Here is a 7,500-nt window from a genome sequence, read left to right as displayed (position 1 = left end):
TCACCTATTTATCAGAAGTTTACCAACCAGAATACATTGAAACCAAGGACAGGGCATGAAATACTATATGTACAATGACAGTTTTAACGAGTTAACTAGATGGATAGAAAATAATTTTGCAAAATGTAATTCCCCGGTGAGTATCATCGTCTGACTTACACTTTGTCTTCACCACACTAACTAATACACGCTTCATCACTGCATCAGCGGAAATATGTCCTGTCTTGTTAGAATATGGAATCTACCCAATTTGTTTAATTCTCTACGAGCGTCATGGTACAAAGTCATGGTATAAAGGTGAAACTTTCTGGATTTTATCAAATATTCAATAGCCTTAAATGTAAATGTACATGATTATTTCCTCATTCAATTTGCCTCGATAAAAGAGCAATCAACATTATCGTCTTCACTTCTTTAAAACATGCCCACGGTTTCAAGAGTGGACACTACTTACTAGTAATCACACAATTTCCCATACATTAAGGGTCCCGGGAAAGATGCGGACCTCGGAATGGCACGAAAGAGCCACTAGACATAGCGAAAAACTGCAGTCGGAGAATTAAAATCAAGAACTTTGGACAGAAATCAACATATTCGGATATAGATATTTCACTTGACAAGCTTCCTTTGTACGAAAGTTTCCATTGTTATCACATTTTTACAATATTTCAATGGTCCCCTGCTGAGAGAACAACATGGCTGTCAACACAGTGTTTGTCATGACAAACTTTGTTAACCATCTTTTCGCCAAAGGGAATCGTAAATCCGACAAGCTAGTCAACGAATTTCTTACAGTTTATGTGACGTATCTACGGTAGCAATTGTTTACTCCAATGGCAGTACATGTCATCTAACAGTTAATGCTGCATATCTGCATATTTAATTATACGATACATACTTTTTGAAGAAAGATTGTATTTATTGATTTATTTTTGTGAGTTCTCTTTATTTTGGGCGTGTTTTTCTCATGGTATATAAAAGAAACGGCGATGTATTGCTAAATCAACCATGATGTCGTAAGATTTTATGAGACAAATAAATCATATAATATAATATTCGCTCCAGGCTTATGTGACCTTTGACATTATGGTCTTCTCGTTTAAATCTCAAATGCAACGAGAACAGATAAGTGGAGATATATTTTTTTTTACATGTATTAGAAGAACGCTATGTTTGGTGGATCTACAATACACCTCAAGGCAGTGATAGACGTTGGGTAAGTTGAAATATCTGGACTGAATTACTTATTTGTGAATGTTCATCTTTTTTTTATGAAATCTTTATAATGATTGAAATTATCATTCAGATTAAACGAATGAAACAATAAAACGGATTTCTTAACACGGTAAACTAATATTGAAAGGGGTTTACCAGACTCCCTAGTTCACCGCGCATGTTTAAGTTAGTTCATTTTAATTTTGCGTTTTTCTACTTGAAAAAAATGTGTAATAACATATACCAAGTATATGTTTGCAACTCAATAAACTGCAAAAGATTAAACAATGTGTAAAATGTTTGTTATTGTACATACAATAACAAACTTTTTGCACTTTTTGCATCTTTTTGCAATGTATTGAGTTATGAACATGGACTTAGTATATGTTATTTCACATTATTTTTTCAAGTAGAAAAACATAGTGACGCTGTTTTATCAAATAAAAATCCAAAATAAATACCAAATTTTCATCCATATAGCCACGTTAAGATATAACTTAATTAAATAGGATCAGATAACTTATTATACAAATAAAAAAATCGCACTACTATAAAATAAACAATTCTAATAATTTCAGAAGACAAATTGTAGAATAGAAGGCGTTCATCATTTAATATTGATGTTTCACATGGTCAATTGGCCACAAAGTGTCGACACCACTTCAAAAATATCCGTTGTCTTTGCTAAACAACGCCTATACGTAAGAAATGAAACAAAGTACTAGTACGACCATAGCATCACAAAGCGCTGACTATCCAATCTATTTATTTGCATGGCAATGACGATGCCATTGTCGACAGACTAAATAATACTGACTGGTAAGTTATGATAATAAAAAGTATATGTTTTAAATAAGCAGATGTAGGGAAAAAAATGGGTCGAAAGTAGTCGTCGTCCCATTGAGATCATAACACCGTACGTAACAGTAGTACTACATGTATTTAGTGGGGTTATATCGACTTACTGACTACCTGACTACACAGTGTGTACGTACGCTAACTGTGTTTGAACCGCCATTCATATACTTCATGTGAACGTTTATGTAATTTAAGGTCTGATCGGTTGTCAATCTTTAAAGGATTTTGTGAAATCATCATTACTAGAAAAAAATCAGAACAGATCAGGAACGGCCAAATAATTTATTGACGGTGAGCAGTGAGCAGGGGTAGCTGGGCGAGGTCTACCGCTAGAACACACAGTTCCGCACGATGTATGACTCACGCTCCGGAGAACATGCTGGTATACAGCCCGGCATACCTCTGGCTCTATTCTCACTCTCAGTCACATCCAATTGCTCTCAACCTTGCGAACAGTGCATTAAATTTTGCATTTATAAATGACTGGTCTTCATTCACTGACACGGAAACCAAAGTCATACAATAAGGCCATGAATATGTCTAAAAGGAAGTGCACTGTACTATTGTACCATAGTACGTACATGTATGCGCGTTTTGTTTTTGTTATTCATCGGCGCGGCGATGTGGGCCGGTACATACATGTAGACGTTGCTATCGCAAGAAAAAATTGTACAGCTCGTAACGTTATACTAGTATGTTTTTTGGAAGTGTAATTTATGTTTCTTATCTGGTGAAATAACTTTCAATTCAATTCAACATTAGGACTCGTAATCACAGCCAACAAAACAAACGTCATCGTTGCCAGTGTCGTACAAATATAGTACACCAGGACGCAACATCTTATCATTCATTATCGTTTCTCGTGAGTTTGAGAATTGTGCAGTACTAAGACATCATTGAAAACGTTTGAAAACTTATCCTCTGTATGTTGAAAAGAAGCAAGCTGATTAGAACTTGCAAATCTTTTGTGAGAAAATCAGTGTAGACTCAAGCGTTGACGTCCCCCTACGACTATACTTGTCTGTGGTAAAGTGTTTACATTCCTGTTTCAACCGAGATTGGCAAACGCACTATCTGCTCCAAATCCAATAAGTTTCTGCTTCCAAATTTCATCAACTTTGTTACATATAGTTTTTGACGAATTAACACCATCGTCGGCATGTGCTGAGAACAGGCAGAGGGCATTTGAACAACATTTTTGACAACTTTAACTGGGACTTGAAAAATCACAAATATAGAACTAAATTCCTTGCATAAACCATGAAATTGGAAGACTATCCTTATTACGGAAGACATTTAGTTTAATCTGGTTGACGCTGAAACGGCAATCATAATTATGTTTGAATAAAAGTGAATGAAAAATGCCAGCTATCAAACCGTCCATGCTTGGTGCGTGGTCGTCCGTATATACACATGGTGATATTAAAAAGTATTCCCCATTTTCCCATTGTCCAATCTTAATTTATTATACATCAGTGGTAAACGTACTTTTCGTTCTGCAACCTTACACAAAATATGTATTTAAAGACAAAAATACGTCGAGAAAGGCACTATCAAATGAGGTAGTAATTGCTTGATGATCAAGCGACAAAAAAGAGGAATTTTCAGCACCCGGCAAGAATATTTTGATTGCTCATATCTCAACGCTTGAATCTAATAAGCTAGAAATCAACAGATATATACAATGTAGAACTGTCTATCATAGCGATGTCGGTCTCGGGTTTGTATGCACTAAGGGTACTACGTGTAGATTAAAGCTCGTCGTAAGACCCAAATGATATCTTCAGTCGGCCTACAAGGCAGCGTTCTAGTGTTACGATCCAAAATATCGTATTTCGGAATTATGGGAATAAATTCTACTTTTCGGCATTGTAGGCCATAGGTCAGATATAGACTGGCGATGACGAATCTGGGCAAACATGATGTAACTGAAATTCACATGATTGGTTAGAGAAAAGTACATAATAACTTTTATGATGGCATGATCTTAAGGTGTGACTTGCTATTTGTATAGTCGTTGTGTAAATTCCATTGTATTCGAAATATACTTAAAGTAAGAATAAAATATCCAGAATCAGAGGAGCTCAAGAGGAGAGACGAGAGGAGCTCACGAGGAGAGAGGACTCGGATAGGTGATTCTGGCAAGCCGAAATATCTTCTCAGTTGTGACTAATTCCCGACTTGGACCTGAATGATCCCGTACGAGAGTATGAGAGTGTGAGTGCTAGAGTGTAACGTCTGAACTATCCATACTTATACCGTTCAACTCTACGGCACCCAACACTAGTACACTTATCTAAGATCAAGGTTATGTTTCAAACTCGGGTCATCGCATTAGTGTTATCTTAATAAATATTGTATTTTATTTTATATTTTATCTTAATAAATATTGTATTTTATTTTATATATTTCTGCAAAAAAAAAACGGGTTTCACACCTGCATTTTAATGTTAGTCGGGAGGATACCTTTGAAATACCTTTGTGTATGTTTGCATTTCCCAAATTTATACAAATTGTGCTACGTGTAGAATTGTACTGGCAGACGATACATGAGCTATGTGCCTGACAAATAAATGAAAAGAAGAAATGCTTCAAACAAAGTTGACGATTTTCATTTCATGCAGGGAGAAAGTAAACTTTAAAATACACTTACCTTGTTCCATGACACAATTTCTCCGAAATATTACTTAAATAACAACTTTAAAATCCCCATTTTAGAGTAACAATCGTACGATTGTCACTTGGCAGACCAGAAATGTAAGAGAGGGTCACAGCAATGCGACATATGGTACTCCCCAATGCAGGGCTCGAAATTCGTTTTTTTTCTTGGTAGCCCAGGTGGGCTACCATCTTTAAAATTTGGTAGCCCGAGAGCAATGACTGGTAGCCCATATGCATGCATTCCTAAATTAATGGTGTTTGTGTATATATGTAACTATATGATGTATTGAATTCGATGATTGATCACGTTAACTCGTTATTTGTGTGTATTTCATGCCATAATTGACATTGGGAACGCAATTTTTTGCATGCATGTGTCTCTGGGGACGTGTCATAAAGAGGGACCGTATGAGGCTTACTGTTACAACGTACGGTTATCATTGCAATGAAGAAAACATATGTAGTCGCAGTTCGTACTTGTAACTATTATCTAAATCTCTTGGTGCAGTGAGACCTGAATATGATTCAACGTATGGAAAACGTATAAACAGTTTCATAAGCCCCATGGCCATTTCCTGATGTGGAGACTACGTCTTGGGTAGTTTAGAAACTATGTGCTGTTATCATTATCTATCCACGTGATTGGTTACTTATTAACAGACGGGTTAGACAGGATTTGTATAAATACATGACGGCCATTACGGCAAAGCCCCTTCCATTCATGGGCGAAGAGATAATCAAACAAAGTCTAAGACCACATCAGTAGACGGTCCTTGCTGAAAACTTCACTCAGATAAATTCAAATCATCATGTCACCATTTCATTCTCACTAAAACTTCAACTTTCTTTTGAGCTTTGCTACTACTACTAGATCGAATGCATTACGTGAATTTACCATTCACCAGCTGCATGCTCTCAGGGGTTGCGTGAGCGTGGTTTACACACGGAATGTTTTAGGCATCGTTCAAGAATAAACGAATCTGTAGGTGTATACCAAGTTAACAGTTCTCATCAGCATAGAATTTTATCAAACACCATTACAACCGTGTCTCTGTCAAGTTGAAAGTTAAAGCTGTCATTCATGTTACGAAATTTAGTTACTGCAGCAGTGCTGTACCGAGAGTGTACATGTACTGTACTCCGACTCCGAGAAGAACCCGGAAGGGCCCGGGCCGGAGAGCAGATTTCCAGAGAGTGATTACCATGGGAAATTGAAAGTACAGAAAGATAACATTAAATCGCTATACAGAATATTGTTGCATATAAATGTTTTGTTGTGATATTTTGGAAGTACAAGCTGTGTATACGATGAACGGAAGAATGACGTGTACAGTGTACATGTATTTCGTGTACATTTGATATACCATGTAGTGTGGATGCAAATTTGGAAAAGACGCACAGATTTTGACGCTAATTTTGGCGAGAACACGTCCCACAGTACTGCGACCTCGGAGGCCCCGGCCCGGGAAGGTGTCGGAGTCAGGGTGTCACAGTTTCATTCAAAACTTAGTAGCCCAATTGGGCTACCACTCACATAATTTGGTAGCCCAGAGACAAACATTGGTAGTCTGTGGACGCGGGACTACCGCGAATTTCGAGCCCTGCAATGGCAAAAGTTCGACCTTGCACAGACTTTGAGAATTGTAACTGCAGTGGAGCATGCGCAATCACTATCGTGACATGACAGCCCGTCACATGATGAATCGGTTTACCAGTAAACACATCAGAATTGAAAAGAACGCCATCAACCTGAGTTCTAGTGTTATATTACATGTAAAGAGAATAACAAGCTGATTATGGTCAAGTATGATCATGATGAGAGAAATCCCGAGGCCTGAACAACGAATTTTGCGGTGGGCGTGTGACATGGGTAGTAGTGGTGGTTTTTTGCATATTGGAAGGCGTGTCTGGTGTAATACACATAGGAAGGGAGTTAATATTTACACAAGTCGAGCCGTTACAGGTCACACTCGTCTAGACTGTAATGCTGTTCCTTTAAATTTCAGGTTTTCTTTTCAAGTTGTTCATGCGTGCATCGCACAATTGAATCAATTGAAAGGGCACCAAGCTTACATACCTGGAGGTGATCATCATTCAATATTACTCTTGTTAGTTGTTTAATCTTGAAAAATACATTCTTTCATTTGACTTTAAAACTTCTAGATGATTCATTCGTTCAACATGTTTTCATTTATGTAGGTGATAAAGACCTCATTATTTCTCCTGATGAATTTTGGAATGAATGGTTTTCAACAAGTGTCTGTCATACATTTCAAGAAACATTCAAAACTTCTCTAACATTTCCACGTGACTTGCTAATTATTAACAATGTACATTAATTAAATAAAGGAATTAAAAAAATACTTTAATTAAAAAAAATGTTAATCACCAATTATCATTGAACTATGTATGACGTAATTAAATCTGCGAAAATAATATGTTTTGAAACTGTTTGGACACTTGTTAGGGACGGCATCAATAATTCAGTGTAGGGTAAACATTTTTTTGTTAGGCCTCAGATCCCCATCCTCCTTTCTAACGTAAACAGTTAAAATTAATTATTTTAGACAGCACACTCAATTTCAAATCAGTAGGCAGTAGTATGTATTACAATGAATATAAAGCCTGTGTGTAATGAGAAAATTGCTCGTTTGTTGACACTTTAATGTATTTTATTGCCATGCATTTACTATAGCGAAAAGTATTCCATTTCTCAGTATTTTTTTTGCAGAAATATTTGTATTTATGGGTATAAAATTGATTCCA

Source organism: Glandiceps talaboti, chromosome 3 (assembly GCF_964340395.1).
Source record: "Glandiceps talaboti chromosome 3, keGlaTala1.1, whole genome shotgun sequence".
Classification (NCBI taxonomy): Eukaryota; Metazoa; Hemichordata; class Enteropneusta; family Spengelidae; genus Glandiceps; species Glandiceps talaboti.
The sequence above is the reverse complement of the archived record's forward strand: the minus strand, read 5'-3'. Positions refer to the sequence as shown.